At 42.3% G+C, this 25,825-nt stretch overlaps 1 protein-coding gene across 2 annotated transcripts in view; it reads right to left on the bottom strand.

Annotated features, from left to right (window-relative positions):
• TRAK1 (trafficking kinesin protein 1) overlaps nucleotides 1-25,825 on the bottom strand; it is a 137,667-nt gene that overhangs the window by 97,803 nt on the left and 14,039 nt on the right. For both annotated transcript variants that reach the window (XM_083188573.1, XM_083188574.1), the window contains exon 2: nucleotides 12,443-12,637. The gene's annotated coding sequence lies outside the window, so the exon portion shown is untranslated. The remainder of the gene's footprint in view (nucleotides 1-12,442; nucleotides 12,638-25,825) is intronic.

Raw genomic sequence — 25,825 nt, 5'->3', positions numbered from 1 at the left:
TGACTACATAGTCAAGGTTAGACAAATTGCCCTATAAAATCGCTTAGTAAAAAAGAGTTGCCAGGCAAGAATATTTTGACTAGATTGCTGTCTGTCTAGTCAAAATCACTACTATTCACTAGGCGATCTGCAATGAATAAAAAAATATATATATACTCTGCCACCTAGGTAGAAGAGAATATATACGGGTGATATCGAGGTGAATTGTTAAGGCTTAGCTGCTCACACCTGGGGGTGGTCAGACCCCTATGGGAATAGGAAAAGGAAAGAAAACAAGATGGTGGTGGAGCACTTTAATTTAGAGAAAGGAATAAATTTGACCAATTGGGTATTACATAAAATATACTGTTTTAATCTATCATAGGCACATTAGTACAATATTAAAAGCATGATAAAAAAGCCATAATATAACTTGCATGCAATAAAGATTGAAAAAATAATAGCAATAAACACCCCTGTGGGAATTGGAATGTTGGAATAAAGTCCCACATATTCCTAGTACTACTCTCCTATTGGGCAGTCAATTTTTAATTTTTTTTAAAAACTGGAGTGGTGGGTATCCATATACTTGACTGGCAGCCTGATGTCTCGATTCCCGTCGTGAGGAAAGGAGTAAACTTCTCACGGAATGGAAGGCTCCAAAATTCAGCAGGTGGTAGAGTCCCTTTGAAAGTCCAGTTGATAAAGTGTCAGTTGGAATCTGACACATGAATACCAAGCAAGTATGTTAATTCTAGAATAGTTAAAATCACTCAGACAAAATCGCTTAGTCAAAATCGCTGGTGCATTTAGTCAAATCACTTAGTCAAAATCACTGTTGTATCTAGTCAAATCACTTAGTCAAAATGTGTACACCCCTACAGACTTGGTGCAGACTATACATGGAGTTTTTTATTCAGACCTAAGCTAAGTAAATATTTCATTGCATATCCTTAACATGCTTGATAGTAATTTATTCTTTATAATAAAAAAATGAATGTGTTCATTTCAATGGGTTTCCACTAGTGCAGTGGTTCCCAAACTTTTTAAAAATCATGGCACCCTAGAGCAGGGGTGGGGAACCTTTTTTGTGCCAAGGGCCGTTTGTATGGGGAAAAAATCGTTTGGGGGCCATATGCAAAAATTTCTCTTACAAATTGTCCTGCTGCAGCCGTCCCACGCTCCAGCGGCTGCCACTGACTAGGACTGACAGTCTCCAGCTGCTGTTGATTAAGAGGAATCTCACGAGAACTACCGACTTCTTGCGATAATTACCATGTTTTGACTCCCGGCAAAGCCACCGGGCGGGTTGGTGGGCCACTCAGACCGGCTATGGCCCCCGGGCCTGAGGTTCCCCATCTCTGCCCGAGTATCAGAATTTTTCCTTAGGCAAACCTAGGCCAAAAGGGTCTTATTGAGAAATATAGAAAAAGATATTTACTGTAAGCAAATTTTGTTTAGGTGAAGGGACATGATTTACTTCTGTTTGTACATATATGATTGGCAGCCACAAGCACTGGTTTTGTCTATCACATCGCTATATATGATTTGAATTGGTCTTGGACCACCAATTTGGGGGCACCCCTGCAAGTGTCCCAATGCGCTCCATGGTGCCATGGCACAGTTTGGGAACCACTGCTAATGATATTTAAATCCCTCCAAGTGCATTATTATTCATTAGGAGATGTTCTGCATTCTGTCCTGCTATTTGCACCTTTAAACAAAGATATGTTACCTACCTTTTCATCTGCTCAGGAGAGTGTGCAAAAAACAACGAAAAAAACTTCACTGTTTTATCTACAAAATCAATGCAATGTTTAAATGAAATTAAAGTGTAAATGTAATTTGCAGTGCGTGTTTGCTGTAAAAAGGGCTCACAACCTAATTGAACGGACCCCAATATATACCACATCAGCAAATCAAACTTCTCAACAAAACTAACAACAACAAAAACAATGGATTCACGCAAAAAGGTGTTGCTATTTTAAAGAACTGTATTCATGTATAATGTTGATTAAATGAAGAATATTTTAATAAACTAAAATACCTATTCCCCAAAAATAATACTAAAGTTTTATTTAAAAATAAAATGAAATTGTTTATATCTAAAAAACATTCTATAGGTGAAACTGACCTGATGCAAAAATACATAGCAAAGTCCTAGCTCATAATTTTCTCACTGTATGTTAGACAGATTTTACTTGCCAGTATAAAGTTTTAAAAATAACTTTATAAGTGCCATAAATAAGTAACTTTTGCTCTTTATACTAAAGTCAGATATGAAAACATGCAATGACTCTGTATGAAATACTTCAGATGTTTAACTGTCCTAGTAAAAAGGCAGGAAGAGGTACACTGATGCTGGAAAGACAAAATACCTTCCACCATGCCCTGATCATCCTTGGGGGGTGAAGTCTCAATTGCACCAGATGAGAGCCAGCAATGTCTGCTGTACTATGTCCAAGGCGCTATGCCAGAAGCAGTCTGCTTTATTCGTCAAAGTCAGAATCACCTTGTGGCTGCACAGCTAATCTAGCCAAAGATTGGGGAAATATTTACACTGTGATATACTAACAAGACTTTATAGGGAAAAGTCAAAGGCTAAAAATGTATGGGTAATGTCTCAAGGTACTTTGAATTATGTATGTTTCAGCATTACATTGTCTTTGAAATATGCTTCAGATGGTGGCTAGGGTAGCCGGACTTAGCAAAATTACGTCAAGTCACAAACTCAGGCCAGTAACCGGATGAAAACTATGACCTTCCTCAGATCCGCAGCAGAACCTGTAATGCAATGAGGTCACAATAAGGGGGCCTTGCCACCAAGACCACAAAGGAGTGCCTGGAGCATCCCAAGGATGCCCCCATTAGGTCTTGTGGTGACTTGCTGACAAACCAGGGACAGGCTTAGTGCCTAAAATATCATAGGAACCATCTGGGTAATTGAGTAGTTTGCAGTTGAGATCAGTGAAAAGTTAAAAGAATCCTAAGTATGCGCCAGTCAGGGAAGAGACAGAGTGCAAACCATATAAAAGGAGACATTGACCAGCAATAGTGCCATATTCTAGGCCCTGTTTGGTGTCGCCGTTCACTCACCTCTAGTTTCTAACACTCAGGAAGACGAATCAGAGATACAGTACACAAAAGTGAAAAAGGAAGATGAATGGGTACTCTGCAGCCACACTCGTTTTTTCAGATGTGACAGCAATGTTTGTACCAGACATTGACCTGCTCCAAATGCATTAATTGGATAAAAGCCCAAACGTAATAGTCGGTGATTTGTATGCACCAGCACAGTTATAGCAAATTAGCACTTAAGGCTCATAAACACTGGGTGATTCTGAACTGAAATCAGCTCAATTTTGTCATTTGCACTGCTTTCCACTCAAACACCACCCAGTATGTACGGGCCAGCGATGAGCACTGATGCGCTCTCCTGCATGATTGTCTATGCTGGTATTACCAGCAGATGAGCGACGGGGTGAGCGGCTTTCCATAGTGTCCTGCTATGGAAAGTTGTCCAACCCCAGGAAAAACACTTAGATGAGCAATTTTCAGTCCAGCGATTTTCCCCAGCATCGTTGTCCATACCTGCTCGGCAAAACTGCCCAATGTGTATGGACATTTAGATTTAAAGGGCCAATAATTTTGCCATAGAGCCATATACTCCAAGAGTGATGAATACGGTCATATCACCCTTCTGTTGAATACTCTGTCTAGATAGAATATACACATTGTGGAAGTCGAGTTACACACACGCCATTTTAGGATAGTATGGCCGCCATTTTGGTTCGCAGAGTTGCGCAAATAAAGTTTCCATACCCGAGTATGTGTGACAAAGTGGACCAGAATAGTAGCCATACTATCACACATAAATTCATAATAACACACTCACACTAAATGAAATATAGTTAAAGGTTTAGAACGCCACACATAGCTTAGTTAGCCCTACACACATCTGTCTGTATCATGTTTAGTACCGTTCCGTTCATTGTGCGAAGTATTCCGGTCATTGCGAATATTTCGCAATATACACGGCTCGATAGTTATGGACATAATCCATATTCCAGAGACAGTTTCTGTTGAAAGTATGTAACAAAGGAATCTAGATGAAACCGGTTCTTATCACTGCTGACGCCGAAACCATCAAACAAAGGACTCTTAAAGTTCACTCCCCTGGACCTAGCCAAACCAGGTGTATCATCTTACCCCCCAATCACAGCTGACCTGACATACGACCTCTGACCAATGAGAACGGCCTTTGACCTCCCCTTTCTGACCCTATAAGATAGGCGACCCAGAGCATACACGGTCACTTCGGCACATCTACCTTTCCCTGACTTTCTACCGGGCTATAGTTCATCCCTGAACGATAGCGAGCTCTGACCGGACTGCGCTTCGCATATTTGATGAGACGGTAACGGTTGCATACACGGTATTTATTCTTATTATATTGTTGGCTGATTGTGTCTTGTATCTGTATTCTTTCCCCCTAGCAGAGCCTGTTTAGTATTCATTGTTAGTATATCGTATCACTTGTTATACCTGCATTTTCTTATTTCTGTAACCCCCTTTTGTCCATTAGGGACTTAAATACAACCTTTTTACGGAGTTCTTATCTCCTTATTTCTATACAGTGGTCGTGTCTGTTTATTCGCATAATAGCGATAAGGTATATTACGGACACTGTCCTTTAAGGTATATTCGCAGATTAGAGACAAAGTACTGCGAAGGAATCTCTTATTAAGGTATTGGTTCTTGGTGTATAAAATACAATAAAAGGTACGCTACGCTGCGCTACGTTTTGTTCGCACGTAGTTAAGTATAAAGGGTACGCAGGTTGCGGACTTATTACGTAACCTGCGCTTTTCACTTATTGTCTCTCTGGTCATATTTAATCGCCATTAACAACATGTAGCACACTCATTGCTACTGACAGCTCTGCTGGCCCCAGGTATTGGGTGGGGGCATTGCCCTCTCTGGTAAAGGAGAACTACTCCCCACTTCTTCTTGAAGGCTCAGGAGCATGTTAATTATACAACCTTAAAAATACCACAACCCAAACATGTTGTGTATGGGGCTATGTTAAATTAGTTCAAACTATAGCATGTTCAAGCGGATTCAACTCCATTTTATTTTAGATGTTTGGCGCACACAGTTAATATATGATTTGAATTTAGCTTTTTTTCCTGCTATTGGGTCCTATGATGCGGCTTTAGCCCTGCTGAATCCCCAAAAAAATATCTGTCCAACTTAGCAGCAAATTGGGACATAGAACCATCCTTAAACTTTAAAACATATTTATTTAGAACAAACAAAGACAACTTATTCAGAATTCCCATGTTAAATTTGAAATGACCTAGGATGATAAGGAGCCTGATTGTAGTAGTCCAATTGTCTACATACCCTTCTCTTGCTGCTCCTGCTAAGGTGCCCATACACTTATCCAAATTGGGCCGACTTTGTACGATTCCGATAGATTGGGATGAGAAATCATCCCAAATCAGATGTGCTTGACAGATGTGCTTGAACCCTGCTGCAGGTTCAATCTGTCAGATCAGATCCATCAGCGGCACATCACAGGTGGGTTTTTGGCACCCACGATGTGTTGGTCCAATCCGTAGGTGTGTACCAGTGGTGAGTCACCACTGGTACACACCTATGTGAAGGGGCGGGCAGCGTAGGGTCCAGGTTGCGTGAACTGCCTGGGGGCTGTGAGTGCAGCGTCATGGCGGGGCAGGCAGTCTGACTCTGAAGTATCCGTGATGTGCTGCTGAGAGCGGGCCCGCTGCAGTCCCCGGGCACTCAGTGCAGCCCGAACCACACGCTGCTCAGGTTTTTTACTTTGTTTTTGTTTTCTCCTGCCGCCGCAGCTCCCTGGGGACTGCATGTGATCCCATGTAAAACATTTCACATCAATTGCCAAATGAGTGAGCTCTCCAACGCCAACTGCAGGGGGAGCTATGCGGAAATTAGGTCCCACTTTTCCTATGGACAAGACGGCCTAATGTATGGATAGGATTTATACAGGATACTCAGCATCTATTTCTGACCTGCAAGGACTTCATTGTGTACTTTCAATTTACAACTGTACATTAAAGTGGAGATGATATTGTGCAATCATAGACTCTATACCAGCTTTTAAGTGAATATCATAGGCTTCGTACCAGATATTAAATAAACACAGGCTATCAAAAGCTGCATACAAGATCATATATAAACAGCTGCTAAAAAAATATTAGATACTTTCAGCATAAACGCCTCATAATTTACTAGCTATGTAGTGAGTTACTAAAAATGTTTATGGGGAGATTTACTAAGTCTTGGAGAGTGATACAGTGAAGAAAGATAATATACCAGCCAATCAGCTCCTAACAGTCATGTTACAGGCTATTTATGAAAAGATGACAGTTAAGAGCGAATTGGTAGTTTAATCCCTCTCCACTTTATCACTCCCATATATCTGCTGCACTACCATATGTGGGTGCATTAGTGCCTAATATAATGCCAGTGGAAAAACAATACAAACAGGGCAATTCTAGCCAGAATTGTGTACGGAGTGACTGCGACCAGCGGCTTCCCCAGGAAAGTGACTCTTTTTCATCAGCGACCATCGCTCGTCACTCATGAAGAATTTTTTGGGGACTGTCCAGCTATCCCACCTGCTGGCATCAGTGTCTCATGGTGGTGGGGCAGTTAGGAGACCCTGTCACTTGCTGCTCTGCTTAGCATGGGGACAGAGGGACTGAGGTCATGGCCAGCAGATCACAAAGCACTTGCCATGCCCCCACAGTGACAAAAATGGGGCGTGACTCGCGACCACAGGATTAATGCCCCTTCTTGCAAGAGTCTCACATCCTCTTCTCTAAATGTTGGGAGGTATGAAGTACACTGCTGTCAATATTTTTGTGCCTCAATAAATTATCTTAACTCATCATATATATTAGGCAAATTCATAACAGACATATTACAAAGCATGGTGGGTAGCCCCTTTAAAGAAACAGGTTTCATATTAGGCAAGACAAAATAAGAATATCCATTTAGGCTTCCTAATCATCGATGGTTTATGGTCGATGTAGTATACTTTTGCCATCAATGGCACAGCATAACCGTATAGTTTTTTTTATTTTTACCCAACGAGCTGGGAAATGGAGCAATGCCCTGCCACCAACACCAATGAAGCCCCGCCCCCAGGTTCTGACTGGCCCATGGACCAGTTTGTCAAAGAAGAGTGATGACCATCGATGGGTGAAACCATTGTTGGTCATTCATTGCATAGTATATGCTGCCATCAATGGCCAATTGCACTATCGGCAACTATGTCAATCAATGGTGGCAATCTAGTGTTCATTATAGCACCCTGCTCCTTGTAAAATTCTTGCAGTTCCTTCTTCCTGACTGGGGTGTCACTCTATGCTGTGGTATTTCTAGGACAGTCCAGTTTGTATCTCAGCATTGAGATACAAACCAGACTGTTCTTGAAGAACCACAGCAGACAGCGCCACCCCAGGCAGGAAGGAGGACTACAAGGATTTTACAAGGACCAGGGTGCTAGAATGAACACTAGCAATCCCTAGGACAACAAAGAAAAAGGACAATACACACCCCTGAAAGATTTGAATATGCAAAAATAATTATTATAGTTAAGAAGAAGACACTTCACATGGTCTAAAAATGACTACAATAACATAGAGAGGGTGACAGAGTTTACTGCCTGTCATCTGAACCTTAACAGTGTGAAGGTTAAAATAAGCATTAAAAGACATGCAGACACCACTGGTGGAAAATCTGACTGGAATAAGTGCTCTAGATACTACTGTAGGTTAAACATGCGGAGACTCCTACATAGAAAGTACTGTGTCAATTTGCACAGCGTATGTTGCATAATTTAACTATGCACATGCACAGGATGCACATGCAAGCATACAGCATGTTCCACTGCAGATAAGCATAATTCTGACAACTCTTTACAACTGAGGAGACAGAACAGGGGAGAGAAAGGGCAGTCTAGCACCCATAGTATTATTTATTTATTGAGTTTCTAATATAGTGCAGCATATTCTGTTGCGCTATACCAGTGTTTTTCAACCACTGTGCCGTGGCACACTAGTGTGCCTTGAGCTGTTCTCAAGTGTGCCCCCAGATCTAGAGATGCCCAAACCAGTTTACAGCCACCACCAGTTCAACTGTTATTTACTGGTCTCTACTTTTCATGTAAAGAACCAATGTATTTTATTTTGTTACCAGTGTGTTTGTTTTTTATATTGGGGCCAATAGGTTTGTTTTTTCCTGTGGGGGCCAATGTGTTTTGCCCCGTGCGGATCTCATGGTGTGCCTTGGCAATTTTAAAATCATATTTAGTGTGCCGCAAGGTAAAAAGGTTGAAAATCACTGCGCTATACAATAGGAGAAAGTGATAAAACAAACTAGTTATTTACAGACAGTCATGAGGGCTCTGCTCGCAAGCTTACAATCTATATGAGCTTACAAGATTTGTATACACAAATGTGATCCACATAGACCTACATAAATACATATATACATCTGTTAGGAGGTGCGTCATATTTACTGATTACAGGGAAGGGAGTTACTATAGGTTGAGGATCATGACAGAGGTGCACACATATAGAGATGTGAAATGGGGAAAAAGTAGTCGGCCACTAAGTGACAACCAGCTATGGGCCGGCAGCACATGTATCTTCCCCGCACACTTGGTGGTGGTAGATGCAGTATTAATGGTAATGAAACAGTCAATATTGTTCTTTACAGGAGGCCTGTAAGTCCCAGCAAGCCAGACATTAAGTTTGTAGAAATCATTTAATGCCCAGGTCTGGTTGTCCCTTAGGAAGATCTCTACATGTGTAGGGTCCATAAGGCAGGAACATCCACATTGGTATGCTGTTCTGGTCAGAGTTAGTTTCAGAATCCGAGGCCTGCGCTGACTGAGGTGAAGGAGTTCCTCATTTGGACACCTTATCAGCCCCTGGTCTGTCACTCTGGGGTAGATTTATTAAGCTCGGTAAAGTGTCTGGTTTTTATTACTGGCAAATCAGCTCCTACCTGTCATTTTTCACAGTTGGGAGCTGATTAGTCAGTGATAAAAAAAAAAAAGACACCTTATCACTTCACCAAGCTTAATAAATCTGCCCATCTGTTACATATCCTTAAAGGCACCAGACATCTGAGCTAGACTCTGGACAGACTGTGAAAACAGGTCCATCCAAGGAAGTTGTATAGGGGGAGAACAACAAAGCCTGAGAATGTTCAGGCAAATCCTGTTGTAGAGTCAGAGTAGGCATAGGCAAGTGTTAAACTAACCTGAGACAAAGCAGACACTCAATTTGTTTATAGGACAGGTACTACAGTGACCGTATTAAATATAGCGCACAGTATAATACCTCAAAAAGAGACCTTCTTGCACAGAATTCTGCAAGTGTAACGTAACTGAGCAGCTCCTACAAGAAACCAGTACAAGAGCCCCAGACTCCATCTTGTCCTTAGAGGCCTTGCCTTTGGACATAGTTAAACAAGTTTGCAGACTGAAACTATAATCATATGCAAATGTTACAGCCTTCATAAATGATAAGTAAAATGTGAGTTACAACATAACACTTAAAACGTGGTATAGGGAATAAGAGGTGACAAACAGGGCCAGTCGCAGTTACATCAAAGTATGGACATAAACCGCAGATTCTAGAAACAAGTAACTAACAATGCATATAACAATGGACAATTACTCATCCTACCAACTTTTGAGGTTTGCATAGTTAAGTGCTGTATAACCTGTATTTGTAGAAAGGTATACAGAAGTCTGGACATGGCCTGTCACCCAATGAACCCAATGTTCACGCATATGAGCAATTAACAGTGGTTTGTAAAAGATTACCACCCAAAATGTGAATGTGTAGTACACTAACTGCGATTACGGTTGCATTGAAAATTTATTCGCCAGTGATTGACATCCAGTGATCATTTTGTGAAAGGCAAATGGGTTTAATGACAAAAATGCAGAAATGTTACAAACATTTTCAGATGACTCAGTGTCAGGTTAAAAAAAGTGATAAAGTGGGGCGTGATAAACTACCAGCCAACCAGCTCATAACTATAATTTTTCTAACCCAGACCGTGGCATTATAGTTAGGAGCTGGTTGGACAGTGCATTATCACTCCCTCCTGAGGGCAACTAATCGAGGACGACAACTTGCACTACAGTATGTTGATGTTCTGAAATCAGAAACATGGTGAAAAAATTATAAACACTGACATGATTACTAATCAACCATTACAGCTACACTTACCAGAGACAAAGCAAAGTGCTCTTTATGCTGAGTACTTACAGATAACGTAACTGTATGGATTAAAGCTAAATTGAGCTTGACTTCTGTGCAAACACATCAGTATACAGAACTCTACAGAAACTGCCGTAAACTCAGCCTTTGTGTACAGTAATCACTGTTTGTTTTGGAAAGTAAGAATATAAGAATTTGGCATACAGTACTTAAATAATCCAGATTATTCTTGTTTAGTACCTTAAGTAACGCAAAATAAGCAATTACAGTTTTTAAAGTGAATTGCAAACCAACATCGGTGAGAAGCCGCATCAGACCTTACAGTATAACTGAAAAAAAATTATTTTCTGTTATGACAGTCATTACAATAGCAGTTTCAAACAAGTTTTATTGACAGCCAGTCCCAGATTCTAAAGATTTCATCTCTAAATATTTTAGGTCCTGACCAAGACCATGTAAAAAAAATTTTTTTTTACTTCATACAAAATACAAATGGGTTTCAAATATAAAAATATGCAAACAAGTTCAGGGGTATGGGCCAAAGGGTCGACAAGCACAAGGTCTACAGTTATTAGGTCGACCACTAAGGGTCGACATGCATGAAGGTCGACAGGGTCATTAGGTTGACAGTCAAAAGGTCGATATGGGATTTTCACCTTTTTTTACCTGAATGTCGACACAGTCAACATGGACACTAAAGAAGTACACCACTGCGCTCGCCATGCTTTGAGCATGGTGTCTCTCGACACTATTTTATTCTCCCACCACGCCCTAGTGGATGGTAGGGCATGAAATACATGTCGGCTCAAAATAAAGTGAAAAACCCCATGTCGACCTTCTGCCTGTCAACCTTGTGCATGCAATGCTTCTGTCGACCTAATGACCCTGTCGACATTGAGTCATGTCAACCTTCATACATGTGGACCTTCAGTGTTCTACCGAATGACTGTTGACCTAGTGACCAAATAGCAAGTTCAGGATAATTCAAAGAAACACACAATTTTACATTGTAAATATGTGTCCAGAATAAGGCATACTAATTTCAATGAATATGTCCAGATTTATAAAACAGATCTAGTGTATTTTTTAAATGTTGGTAATAATGTTAATGTAAAATATAAAGAAGTCTTTTGGAAGAGACACACAGCAAAAGGAATGAGGATCTGCATACTTATGAGGGTCGTTTGATAAGTGTGGTCAATTCCTATGAGGTGGTGCCACAATCTAATGTAAAACCTTGGAAGTATGACTCTTCTAACCTGCCACCTACAGCCCCATTCCCCCCAGCCAAATTGCACCTACATGCAAGCCGTTGTTCACTTGCGGTAGTCATTTGAGGCAAGTGGTTTAGCAGTTGCCACAAAAATGAACAAATAATAATTCTGTGCAAAATTACATAAATTGAGCTTCAAATTTTTGTCCAATGAGGAAGTAATCGCCACCGCCAATTATCTGACAACCTTTGCCAACAGTATAAAAAAGTGGAAACTCACTGGAACAAGTGTATTGCCCCCAAGGTAGACTATGTCGTAAAATACACTTTTGTCCTTAAAAAATGTGACGTACCTACTTTTTACTTTACCATACTTATCAAAAGACTCTCATAAGTACGACCTGTTATGAAGGATCGATAGAGAAATCAACAACAGAGAAAACTGGTACAGCCATCAAGACCTGATAAGTACATTTTGCAAAAGTACATATACAAAAAAAAAAAAAAAAAATCAATGAATTTTGAATCAAGGAGCAACATTCAATGTAAAAAAGCAAGGCTTGCTGAAACTTTGATCTCTTAATATGGAATTAAAATTTTAAGGGCATGATGTCCTGTAACAAAACTTTCTCTGAAGATCTCTTTTGACTTACAAGAGTTCTCCATTACAGCCATATACCTGACTTCTTTTGTTGTCTAATTATAGCTAAGTTTTGGTAGCAGTAACAGATCTGTGCTTATAAATAGCTAGGCACAAGTATGATTGAGCAGGTGCAATCTAGTTAACTAGGTAAAGAAATATAAAAGCAAATACAATGTATTTATTTTAGTTTCATTTACAATACCTGATGGTAATAGAGATTTTTTTTAACTATAACTAAAAATATTATAAATAACAATTCACAGAAAAAGTTTCCAAAATAGTGCATTATAGAAAATTGGACATGTGTACTGTACTTACGGAAATACTTCAAGGTCTCTTCAATTTGTTCAGTAGTCAAGTCAATGTTGGCATCGGGAGAAATGAGCGGTGTTTGGAGCCAGTCGTCGTGATCATACCCATAGATGGTGTCAGCTCTTAGCTTGTAATGGGGCAGCTGCTCTTCCAGTAGACTGATGATCTCAACTTCCGGAAGGTCAGTACTGTTGCACACATCTGTATGGAAAAATTACTTATTATGAATGTCCAATATTCCATTTTTAGTAGATCAGCCCAATTACAGTTGTTATATATTCGAGCCAATAATAACTTGTCACTTTTATTTGTGATATCACATATTAGTTATAGTCATCAATGGTTCAGCCAACAATGGTCCGATTGAATCCGCCAACAGAAAACCATTGATGGCTGAGCATGTGCAGACGTAGGTCATGTCTCATAGACCATCAACAATTACAAAATGATTCAGGGTCGATGGCCAAACTTAGCCCACAAATATTTTTACAAGAAAGGAAGGCTCATATAAGCATGATATAGCTTTACCCACAAGGTTTTGTGCAGGTGTATGTGTTAAGGAGCCCATACAAGTTACAATTATTGTATACAATATCGCATCTCGGTTTTGCGTTAAAATGAGAACTAGTACAAAAAGTATGTGCAGCACATACTTTTTGCACTAGATCTCATCGCAAAACCGAGAAGTGATGAGATGCGATATTGTATACAATAATTGTAACGTGTAAGGGCACCTTTAGTCATAAGTTATCTTCAACAATGGTTTGTAAAGGGTGTGCCTAAGACAGTATGGATCATGCCTCTGTCTTCTAAAGCTTACTCTCTCTTTCTCCATTTTTATTGAAGCTTTTCATAGGTTTAGGAGTTATTCTAGATGGGAAAGGACAGCAGATCATCAGCATGGGAGCAAGTTTTTTCTTTTTTTTCTTTGTGCACTAGATTCATAGGCTACTCTAATTGTCGCAGACCCTCGAGTTAGTTGAGCATCTGAATTAGTGTTGTTGAAGGCATCCCGAGCGGTTCCTTTAGTGGTGCAATGAAGGGATGCACAAATTCCTGGTTGACCTTTCTTCGTCACCATACAGTTTTCATAAATATATAGAGATATAAATTTAGTATTTATATCTCAAGATAAAGCTGATGTTTATGTGCTATTCATGTCTCAGAGTCCGTTAAATTTTAACTAGATGACATGCATAGAAGAAACACTTAAGCCTATAGTAGGTACACACTTTTGCATTCAATTGGGTAAACTCTTAATCAGCTGAGTATTGTAACCCCTTGTAAGACCTGTACACACTGTACTTCTATGGGATCAGGAGGTCAGCACCTAAAATATTAAACCGCACATAAAGCATGAACTCCTGCAACTACTGTTCCAGGTGCTTTGTAATCCATGTTTTAGCTAATGCTCCTGATTAGACACTTACACAATTACTGGTCTGATCACCTTATTTCGGGTGATCTAGTCAATGATTGTATAGAGGTTTACCCAGCTATAGTAGCAGTTTAGTTTAGGCTTAACATTCAGGGAGGGTGAATAAATTTCCTTACAGTTATGTGATTATTTTCCTAATTGGAGAATATAATTTATAATAATGGTCTGGTTATAATGAGACAGAAAATGTCAGAAAGCAAGGTTTAGGGGGATATTTAACCTCCCTACGCCATTCCCGACGGGGGATATGGTGGTGGGGCCCTATTCAATGCGGTCTTTCCAGAAAGCATTGAAAAGGGATCTCAGCAGAACATGCCCAACTTCACAAGCAGTCAGGCACATTCTGCCGAGAATGGCCAGGAATTGACGAGCTCACGGCTGTAGCTCGGCGATTTCCATCCGCTTCTCGTGGCCACGCCCCCTTATTGGCACTCGGCAGGCGGGACAGTGAATCCCGCCTGCAAAATTCCAGACAAGCCGGACGAGAATGGGACAGGGTCACGGCTGTCAGGCCAGCACGATAGTTGTGACCCTACATTGAATACCCCCTTAGAAGGTACGTGAGCATTACATAATGTTTATTTTATTGTTTCTGCCATAATGTTAATGTATGGTTTATTTATTGCGCTCTGTTGTTATTACAGAGTACATTGCATGAATACAAATGTTGCTGTACTGAATAGGTGACAGTGTTTATGTCCTTTTGATTTCCATCTCAAGTAGAAGAATGATTGTTTCCAGTTACGTCTGCAATAGTGGACTTCTTACATGGACAACGTTGCAGAATGACATGTGGATAGTTACATCTGTATATATTGCTCAGAAAAAGGCATGCTTTTGTTTCCAAGCAATGGTTTTAATGACATTTGCTTGATTCTTGCCAAAGCCCTTTTATAGGACTCTTAGGCAATTCTAGAGAACAACACTGACACATAAGGCTATAATTTATTATCACTTTACATCAAGCTAATTGTCCGCTCAGCTGCCCTGGATGTAGCCATAATGATTTCTACTTCCTGTACTAGCAACAATCTCCATATCAGTTTACATTTTTAGCTTAATACAGGGCTTGACAAATATCTTTAAAATCTAGGAGCCAGGATGAAAGTGTAGGAGCCAGACAAACTAAAAATAGGGACAGTATGCGCCAAAAATGTACAACGTAATGCTTATTACACGTCACATACCCATTACATATTAAACCACAGGTCATAATGAGCTGCCTCTTTCGGGATGGGTATATTGTGTGTACACTCAAAATCATATGTATTACGGATCATCCTTTAGTTTCCTCTATTGCTGTTTATGAAATCAGTCAGGTGTGTAGCTAGCATTAGAAGGTGCACAACTGCTAAACCCTAAAAGATACATGTAATGCTTAATTTCCGGGTGACCTGGGAAGTGTATCAGTAAGTAATGAGTACACCTGTGTGTCTGCCCGGTGATGTGGGAAGTAGGTCAGTGTGGAATAGGTACACCTGTGTGTCTGCTGAATAACCTGGGACATGGGTCAGTTAGTAATAAGTACACCTGTGTCTGCCCAGTGATGTGGGAAGTGTCAGTCAGTACACCTGTGTACCTGGGAACTGTGTCCACCTGTGTACCTGCCGAGTGACCTGGGAAGTGTCAGTGAGTAATGAGTAAACCTGTGTGTCTGCCCGGTGACCTGGGAAGTGTGTCAGTGAGTACATCTGTGTACCTGCCGGGTGACCTGGCCCATATCACCTGTTTATGGCATCAGAGAATAAGCAGGTGCATGGCCCAGATGTCACAGCTAGCTGCTGGTGTGTGCGGCACTAACACTCACCTAGTCTCTGTAGTTCCTACACTTCCAGGGTGTACTGCTGTACGAAGGAGCCCCTTTGCCATCCTCGGGGCAGGCGGCAGGCTGTAGTTAAGGCCAGAGATGTAATTTTGGAGTGGTCTGGTCCCTTACTCCAGCCCCAGGGGCTCTGGCTGAGCAGCTGCTGGTCACCAGGGGAAGGAAGTCTCCCTGCTTCGACAGCAGCTGGGGGTTAGTGTGGCAGCTGCCAGGTACAATGGGGCAGATGTACTAATCTGCCTATAACGTTTTGAGAATAACGAGTCCCGCTTCTCCAGCATAACGTGGAGAAGCGGGCAAAAGTTATAGGCAGATGTATTAACCCCCCCAAAGCCGATAAGGAGAGCCGTTATCCCCAGCGTTAACGGCTCTCCTTATCGGCTCCCTCGCCGCCCCGCACATGCGCAGTCGCCGTCGCCCCCCCTGCCCGGCTTACTGGGCATGCGCGAGATCTCGCTAAAACCGCGAGATCTCCAGCGCAGCCCAAGCCAGACGCAGGGCTAGCGTTGTCCCCATAGTGGGGGATAGGACAACGCTAGCCCTGAGCTGGCGAAGCGGCCGGGGTGAATTAACGCCTTGAAGGCTGTTAATACATCACCCCGGCCGTTAATCCCTGGGGGGGATTGCAGGGACAGCCCCGCCGAGCGTAACTCGGCGGGCTGTCACTAGCGCACGTTAGGTGCGCTAGTAATACATTAGGACAGACGTAATCTGTGGTCCCAGAAATACAATGGCTAGCCACACTGCATTAACAGAAGCACCTTCTCAGACCTGCTGAGAGGGAAATCAGGAGAGCGACACAAATTTGAGGAGAAAAACGTGAAGTGGAACACACAAAAAACAGAGAACAAAATCAGGGAAGTAGACACCACTTTCATACTCCTTATACCAATACGCCTGACTGTCCAAAGTAAAAGGGAGCGCCCAGATATCTATACCACCCATCTTATCTAACCTTATTGTTTTTTGGGGGTATACTTTGGGAAACCCCTCAAGGTATAGATCAGGCAGATCTCTAGTAGAGGCGCTACGTTACTCTACTCAAACCACATAAAGGCGTAATCCCCCCCCCCCAGTTAACCAGCGTTAAGTGCATTTTTGCACTTAACGCTGGTTAATACATCTGCCCCATTGTGGCCTCGCAGCCAGGGCCATGTGCGGGGGTGGCCGGGCTGCTGCTGCCTGTGTGCGGGCCAGGGAGTGGCCAGTTACTGGGTTCATCTGCAGGGGATGGCCAGGCTGCTGCTGCTATGTGCACCCGAGAGGTGGTGTTAGACTTCTGTATGTTTATTATAGCAACCACTGTTCTCAACTGTGCTTATAGATAGATATTGTCAGTGTATGTCTGATAGTTGTTGATAAAGTTTTTCAGGTACTTCCTGTTTTCTCTTCCTGGTTGTTATGCAGTAGCTGGTGATGCAGCAAGCAGAGTGCAGCATGTCATCCAAGTTATATGTTCATCATTAAACGTTCTTCTTGAAAATCTTACAGCATCTACTTGTTCTAAATGCGTTCCTGCTAACAGGTTATGGGCCCAGGACTGCAGAAAGAGAAGTAACAAGAGTCAAAAGCACTCAAACAGAAAGGCAGAACTCAGAAGAGACATGGCTGCTGTTAACAGTGCCTCAGCCAAATTCACAGTGATGAATCTGACTAACCAGAACTACCAGACATGGAAATTCAAAGTAAAGATGCTGCTTATAAGAGAAGGTACGTGGAAATGCATACAAGAACCTAAACCTCACCCAGTCACAGAGGAATGGACTGAGAAAGATCAGAAAGCCCAGAGTACAATCTCTCTCAGTATAGATGATGATCAGATCGTGCATATATGTAACTGTGACAGTGCAAAAGATATGTGGGATGTGCTGCAGAAAGTACATGAGAGAGCAAATTTAAGCAATAAGCTATATTTAATCAGAAAGCTGTATCAGTCTAAACTGCTTAAAGGCCAGGACATGCAGGATTATATAAGATGTACTCTAGAAATGGTAGAGCGTCTGCGTTGCATAGGAGAAGATATAAAAGACTTTCATATAGCAGCCCTGCTACTCAGTGGTCTCCCAGATAGTTATGAGACACTTGTAACTGCGCTAGATGCCAGACCAGACGATGAACTTACATTAGAGTATGTGAAAGGCAAACTTGTGGATGAATATAAGCGCAAGACTGAGAGCACAAATAAGGATGAAGGATCCTTAGCAGAATCGGCATTAAAGGTGCAGAACTGTTTTCAGAAATCCACTCAGAGACATGAATCACGTGAATGTTTTGTATGCAAGAGACCCGGTCACTTAAAGGCAGATTGTAGAGTTTGGAAAGCCAGAATGGATCAGTTAAAGAAACAAGATGCTAAGCAAGAAGCAAAATGTGCTATAAAAGAGCCAGGAAACACTTCTAATGCTGAATTTGCCTTTCATAGTAACAGCAGTACATCAGTGATAAATGCGTGGTGCATTGACTCAGGAGCTACAAGTCATATGACTAATGATAAAAATTTCTTCACTCAGTTGGACCAAAGTAATTCAGAAAGAATAGCTACAGCTAATGGACATTACATGGTTTCAGGAGGGATAGGGGAAGGTTATCTTTAATGTCCAGTCTCTCCAACATTTACCAGAAAAATATTTATGAAGAAATCAAAAAGTTAAGTGAAGTTCTGAATTCACACTTTGAAACTAAAGATCTGGGAGAGGTGACATACTATCTAGGAATCCAGATACAGCAGAAAGAAGATAGAAGTTTTCTGCTCAATCAATCTGCTAAAATTACTAAAATTATTAAAATATTTGGAAGTAAAGCATTTGTACATGTTCCAAAGGAAAAGCGCTCAAAATGGGATGCTCGAGCAGAGGAAGGAGTGCTCGTAGGATACAGTGAGTCTCAAAAGGGATACAGAATTCTACATAAAGAAACCAACAAGGTGACAATAAGTAGAAGCGTTATAATTGATGAAAACTCAGTGTATCTTACATTTGAAGAAATGACACAGGCAGTGCAGCTTGAAGAACAACCACCGTCAGTAGAAGAAAATGATATTGAAGTTGCTATAAGTGATCCTGTTACTGCTGAAGAGGAAAGATTACCTCTACCTCTAGTCAGGAGTTCTACAAGGTGTAATAAGAATATTCCACCAAAGCGACTATCTTATCTTGCACGAACAGCACCAGAACCTGAACCAGAATCCTGGAAAGACATGCAAAAACTGCCCACTAATAAAAAGGAAAAATGGATTAAAGCAGCTGATGAAGAAATGGAATCTCTTAAACAGCTCCAGACATGGGAACTTACAGAGTTACCTGTAGGAAAACCAACGGTATTGTTTGAGGACAATCAGGGATGTATAAAACTTGCAAACAGTGAAAAGATAAATGCTAGAACCAAACATATTGATGTGAAGCATCATTATCTACGTGATCTTGTGGAGCAAAATGTAATTCTTCTTGACAATTGTGAGACTGACAATATGTTAGCTGATATTATGACAAAGCCAGTGCCAAGGCCAAAGTTTGAGGATATCAGATCTAGAATGGGACTTGTTTGAGAAGCAGTAGTTGAGTGGGGGTGTTAGACTTCTGTATGTTTATTATAGCAACCACTGTTCTCAACTGTGCTTATAGATAGTTGTTGATAAAGTTTTTCAGGTACTTCCTGTTTTCTCTTCCTGGTTGTTATGCAGTAGCTGGTGATGCAGCAAGCAGAGTGCAGCATGTCATCCAAGTTATATGTTCATCATTAAACGTTCTTCTTGAAAATCTTACAGCATCTACTTGTTCTAAATGCGTTCCTGCTAACAGGTGGCCGTGCTGCCGCGGCCGTGTGTGGGGGTTGGCCCGGCTGCTGCGGCCATGTAGAGGCCAGGCTGCTGCGGCCATGTGCAGGCCAGGCTGCTGTGTCTAAGTGCGGAGGGATTCGCCGGGCTGTTGCGGCCGTGTGCGGAGAGGTTGGCCAGAAGGCCGTGTGAGGGAGGGGTGGCCGGGCTGCTGCAGCCGTGACTGATGGCCGGGCAGCCGTCGTGGGTTGTGAGGGGGACTGTGCTGCTGGGGCTGTGAGGGAGGGGTGGCTGGGCTGCTGCGGCCGTGAGTGAGTGATGGCCGGGCAGCCGTCACGGGTTGCGAGGGGGACTGGGCTGCTGGGGCTGTGAGGGAGGGGTGGCCGGGCTGCAGCGGCTGTGAATGAGTGATGGCCGGGCAGCCGTGGCGGGATGCGAGGGGGACTGGGCTGCTGGGGCTGTGAGGGAGTGGTGGTCGGGCTGCAAGGGCTGAAGTGCTGCTTTGCGATGCTGGCTCCTATATTGAAATAGCCGCGGCAGACCTGATCTGGGGTGCCACCGCTCTGACCAGATTCTGCTTCCTCCATCGTAAAAAAATCTGGTCGCCAGGAAGCAGAATCTGGTCGCCGTGGCGACCTGGCTCCCAGGGTTTGTCGAGCCCTGGCTTAATAAAATCTGAAAATCTATAGGCAAACATCTTTCCATGTTTGTTTTTACTAACATGTGGCATCAAAGTGATTTAATCGTTATTGCAAGGGTGGGGCTATAGCACTTATTTTTTAAAACTAAACTAACTACAACTACTATAGCTACCTGGCTATTCAAACATTTGCTTAGGAAAGAAGTAGCAGGACAGAGGCTAGCATCTTTTTGCTCAAGTTAGATCACACTGCACAGTAAGGGTCCAGCACACAGACCAACACAGGATTCAGGTGCAAAAAGACCAACAACCAAGTACTGGACCTGATACAGCATGGATCGCAAAAGCAAAATCTTTCATGAATTGCCAAAACCATGTGCGCTGCAGGTGGGGCAAATGTAACATGTTAAAGGAGATTTAGATTTGCGTGTTCAAACTGAAATCTGAATTGTAACGTAAAAATAAAGCAGACAGTATTTATTTTGCACAGATACAAAATAGATGCATCTTCAAATACACAGATCTCAGACTATTATATTCTGCAATATAGTCATTAAGAACAATGGAACATTTATTTAAAAGCTACTTTGTATTCTTCCATTTTTAACACATGGGGCAGATGCAGTATGAACTAGCATTAAGTGCATATGCTGCACTTAATGCTAGTTAACTGGGGATAACTTTTTTAGCAAACCTAACTTGCGCTACGGACAGCGTGCCATTTAACGTTCAGCGTGGCTGTCCCATTTAACACCCCCCCCCCCAGCAACTAGCGGCACGGGGTGATGTATTAACAGCCTCCTAGACGTTAAGCCGCCTCGCCCTCTACACCTGCCCAGGTCTAGCATTGTCCTATTCCCACTGCAGGGACATCGCTAGCTCTGCTGCTGACTCCAGGCAGTGCAGGAGATCTCGCAATAATAGCAAGATCTAGTGCATTTCCAGTGCGCCGGCTGGGCAGGCAGAGACAGCATGTCTCCAGGAGGGGACATCGCCGGAGGTGGGAATTTGCACTCCCCCAGCTTCGGCAGACAAGTTATTAGTACATCTTGTCGATGTCCCTTCCTGCTTTGCCTCGTTAATGAGGTGAAGCAGGAAGTAATCTGTATAAACCTGGTATTTCTAACCCCGGTCCTCAAGGCACACTAACCGTGCATCTGATGAAAATACAGTTATGCCACCTTTGGGATAGTGAATTTGCAGCTCAAAAGTGATGAATGGAATAAAATAACACACACGGATGCAATTAAGTTTACATGGGTGCCAACTGTTTGTATATGAACCTAGAAATGTGCGATGTCACTCAATGTTTTCATACAAAACATCCCTGTAGTAGAACATAAACTGGACATAATGCATCATGATGTTTCAGTAAACCTCGGCTACATTGACTTTGCAATGAACAATTAAAAGCAAGGCATGTATACATCCTAGTAATCAATTAATATATTGACTTTTATTTTATAAAAATGTAAAACCAACAACCTGTGGCCAATACCCCTATCCTAATAATTGTACCCAAAAACTCCTTTATGTATTAAAGCCACCTTTTACTCTAAAAGATAAGACAAGCCTTACACGTTCTAAACATAGATTTATGAGTAAAGAACAGTAAGGGATGACATGATGCAGTACTGCACACAGTATAAAAAGGATGATTCTACCTATTTTAAGAATATTAATTTTGGTATCTTAATTATTATAGTAAATACCATTATGACTAAATACCCTCTACCGAACAATATCACCAGCAAATTTTAGCTTACTCATTTTGTGTGAGGATTCCGTTTTCCCTCTGTCCCCTCCTGTCTCTATTTCAGATGTCACATTTTGCCTCCAGCTGTCACGGCCACCGCCTGCCCAAAAGCAACACATGCAAACCCTGCTGCTGGTGCCGAGGCCGGCTGTCACGTGGCCAATGAGTTTACTGACTAAACATAGCTAAAACAAAGTGAGATCACTAACAGGGCCTTGCTGAGCTACCATTTCACATCAACTAAAAATGGCTGCCCTTTCAGTTCCTGCCAATCCCCTTCAATAAAACAGACTAGGCCTAAGGTTAAATGCAGAATATAGGGCTTAGATCTGTAAATATACAATTATATCAATAAATAAGTGAATAAAAGTGGGTGAGGTTCATGTACATAAAATAAATAATACTTCCCATAATTTAGTTCAAATAAATAATTACAAAAGTTCTAGATCCTCTGATGGGCTATGAGCCTCTGATTAATGACTCAGAACTTAACACAGTGGCGTAACTATAAATTTTGCTCCCCACCAGCCAAAATATTTTCTGGCGCCCCCTCCCCCCAGTACTCACAGGGGTAGAAGACTACAGGCTCAATAGGGCCAGGCAGCAGAAGTGGGGTACAGCGGGCAGCAAACAGGAAATGTGTGGTACAGGAGGGACACACAAAGGATAAGGGTGGAAGAGGTGACAAGGTGTCAAACAAGGGAATAAGGGAGGCAGGAGGGAATACATAAGGGATGATGGGGGTCAAGGGGGTCACACACAGAGGAAGAGGGTAGGTGGGTCAAAAGGTTTCAGGCACACACACAAGGGATCACACACTGGGTACAGGGCTCCATGGGCACTTACCAATCAGGGTGAGCTGCAGGAAATTGATCCAGTCACAGGATGAAGGGGAGACTGGTGGCAGGGGAATCCAGGCTGACCATGGCAGCGCTGCAGCCAGGGGCATAACTAGACCTTTGCGGGCCTCAAAGCAATTTTTTAAGGGGCCCCCCAACCCAGTTACAGGGATGGAAGGTACAAGGAGCAGGGTGCAGAGGTGGGCAGTTAGACGTGCAGGGAGAGAAGGCACAGGGTGCAGAAGTGGGCAATTACAGGGTGCAGGGAAGGACAGTGTTGGGTGCAGAAATGTTAGGTGAGGGGTGCATAAGTGGAAAGTACAGGGTTTAGAATATGGGTGAAGGAGTGAGCGCACCTTTATTCTATCTGGAAAGTAACAATGCCTGCTCTGCTTCCCGGCTCCTCTCCAGCGTGGCCTCCGTCTGTCTCCAGTGTGTGACGTGATGACGTCACACGCATAGGAAAATGAGGCAGAGTAACCAGCAGCCACTGCTGCTTACACTGTCACTCCGTGTCAGGCCACGCCCCCGCCTGCCCTCTCATTCGATGGCAGCCTACCCTCCTAACCTCCCATTGGACAGCTGCCCGCCCATCAAGTAGCAATGTGACAGTCTGACAGTGAGTCTGTCAGACTGTCATGGCTGCGCCCGTGCCGCGGCCGACTCGCCTGTGCGGCAGCGGCAGGCGGCGCGCCAGCAGCACTTAATGTCACTGTCTGCCAGACCAGCAGCTCGCTCAGTGTGCCGGGCGGGAGCAGGCGCCCACGCAGCACCCGCTCCCCCAAGCGGTGGCGGGGGCTGCCTTGCGCAATCTACGCCACTGGTTAAACAAACCATTTCATTTTTGTCTAATGAAGGAGAAATTGTGGCATGAGCTATAGTACTGTATACAAATATTACTCACAGGTTACAAAATATGAATACAAAAATCCAGCTTTTTTTTTTTTTAGAGGCAGCAGCCAGTTGACCGGTGTCTGTTTATCTATGGACCAACATTTCTTCCGGATTGTCATCAGGACATTACAGCTTGTTCAAAGTACATCCAACCAGTGGTCAACCCAGGAGCAGAGTGCTCCTGGGTCGAGCACTGATTGGATATAATTTGGATGCCACAAGAAAATGTTCAGGACAAAATTTACAGTATTGCTGAATAGAGCCTATAATATCTTCTATAAAACCTTAAGTTATGAGTATCTTCTAAACATCTCAGGCATTTCACGAATAAAAAAAAAAAAGCAAAATATACAATTAAGCTACTCTTAGAGGGGTATTCAAGGGCTGTCGTGCTCCCATAGCCATCTCCCGACGGGGGAGATGGCTGTGGGCGCCAATTCAATGCTGTCTTCCCCAACAGCATTGAACAGGGGTTCTCGGCAGAACGAGCCCGGCATCACAAGCTGCGCATGTACGGTTTATCGATGTTCGGAAGGGCTGTGAATTCGCAGCCCTCTGAACAGATCTGAATCAGGTGCATAGTCCTTCGGGTAAATCATGCTAATAATGCTAAAAGTAGTTTAGTTGTGTGTTTTATTTATATATTTCCGTCAGATGTCGAAGATGTTTCAGCTCTCCTTTCAAAAAATTGTGTGATTAAAATGATTTTTGGTTTATATCTGTCCATATCATCGAGTAATCGAGCCCAGAGGTTTCCTTCATAACAAGCAAATAGCTTTTACCTGCCTAGAACAAGATCAACAATAACAGCAAATATTTGTGTAACACTGTGTTTGTAAATGAGCCATAAGTCCCATATTCTCTATTGGCAGCAAAGCAGAGGTCCCAGTCATGAAATTATTATTATTAATTATAATAATAATAATATTTTGGACTGTTCAGTGTTTTGCAGCCTTTGGCAAAAGCGTTCATCTAGAAAAACATTACCCATAATAGGACATACAATACATAAGAATAAAACCTTATGCAAAGCTATAGAAGACCAACAACTTTGGGAACAAACAGTAGCTGCAAGGGGTTCTGCTTAATTTGCACAATTCACTGGGATGATAGCCATGAATTCAATTAGCAGTATCCCCTTCCACTTGTGCACCTGGTAACATAGGCAGAGATAGATGGCTATTATAAGAATAGCTCCAAAACCTTCTACTGTATGGTCAGATCATCTTACACAGCAAATGAGAGCACAGACAGAACAAATATATAACACGGGGAAGCACAATGAGTAGTCGGCTTATCACTTAGTCTAAAGAAAAACTACCTAACAGTAGTAGCCAATATCAGCATTGCTTTCTCTGCTGCAGCTGTTATTGTCAGACTGTTGGGCCAGGCTATGTGGTGAGTCACCGCCGGCCTTATCCTCAGCATTGGGGTTGTAAAGACCATACACAATAAGGAATAACCACAATAAACATAAATGCTGCAAATATTATTTCTGCTTGGCAATAAGTCAATTATATAACTAATAAATCTGTAGATTTAATTTGTTGTTCTCTTAGCAACAAAGTTTGCTCTTCACTCCAATAATCCTACAGAATAGAAGGCCCACACACACTGGGCGACTGTGAGCTGAAAGCAGCTCGGTTTACTCAACTTTCAGCTCGAATGCCGCCCTGTGTGTACAGGGCAGCGGTGAGCGCTGAGGCACACTCCCACATCATCACTGGCCCTGCCACTCATCTGGTATTACCAGCAGATGAGCAGCGGAGTGGACGGCTTTCCATAGAGTCCTGCTATGGAAAGTTGTTCAACCCTGGGAAAAAATCGCAGAAAGAGACAAAAAAAAAATGTTTTTAATCCCAGCAATTTTCCCCATCATCTTTCACCATCCATGCTGGGCAAAAATTGACCTATTTGCAAATGGCTGAAAGAGAATATGTGCCAAGAAAATTAAAGACAATAAAGATAGCAAACTACTGTAGTTCAACAATAGCTGGACAGTCCCAATATTTCTCTCCTTATAATGAAAGGTCTACTACCGTTCCTGTGCATACAGGCAAGTCCCTATCAGCCACCAATTTTAAGATAATTAACTTATGGCACTTTATTCACCTTATAAAATTATAGGAGGGAGACATGAAAAAAACCACATTAGTAAAACCAATTAAATTCTACAAAGGATGTAACAAATATAAGCCTGGAAGCTAAAAAAAAACTTTAACACTAAC

The sequence above is a fragment of the Crinia signifera genome, chromosome 5 (assembly GCF_055691185.1).
Source record: "Crinia signifera chromosome 5, ASM5569118v1, whole genome shotgun sequence".
Taxonomy (NCBI): Eukaryota; Metazoa; Chordata; class Amphibia; order Anura; family Myobatrachidae; genus Crinia; species Crinia signifera.
This window is presented reverse-complemented; position numbering and strand designations above follow the sequence as displayed.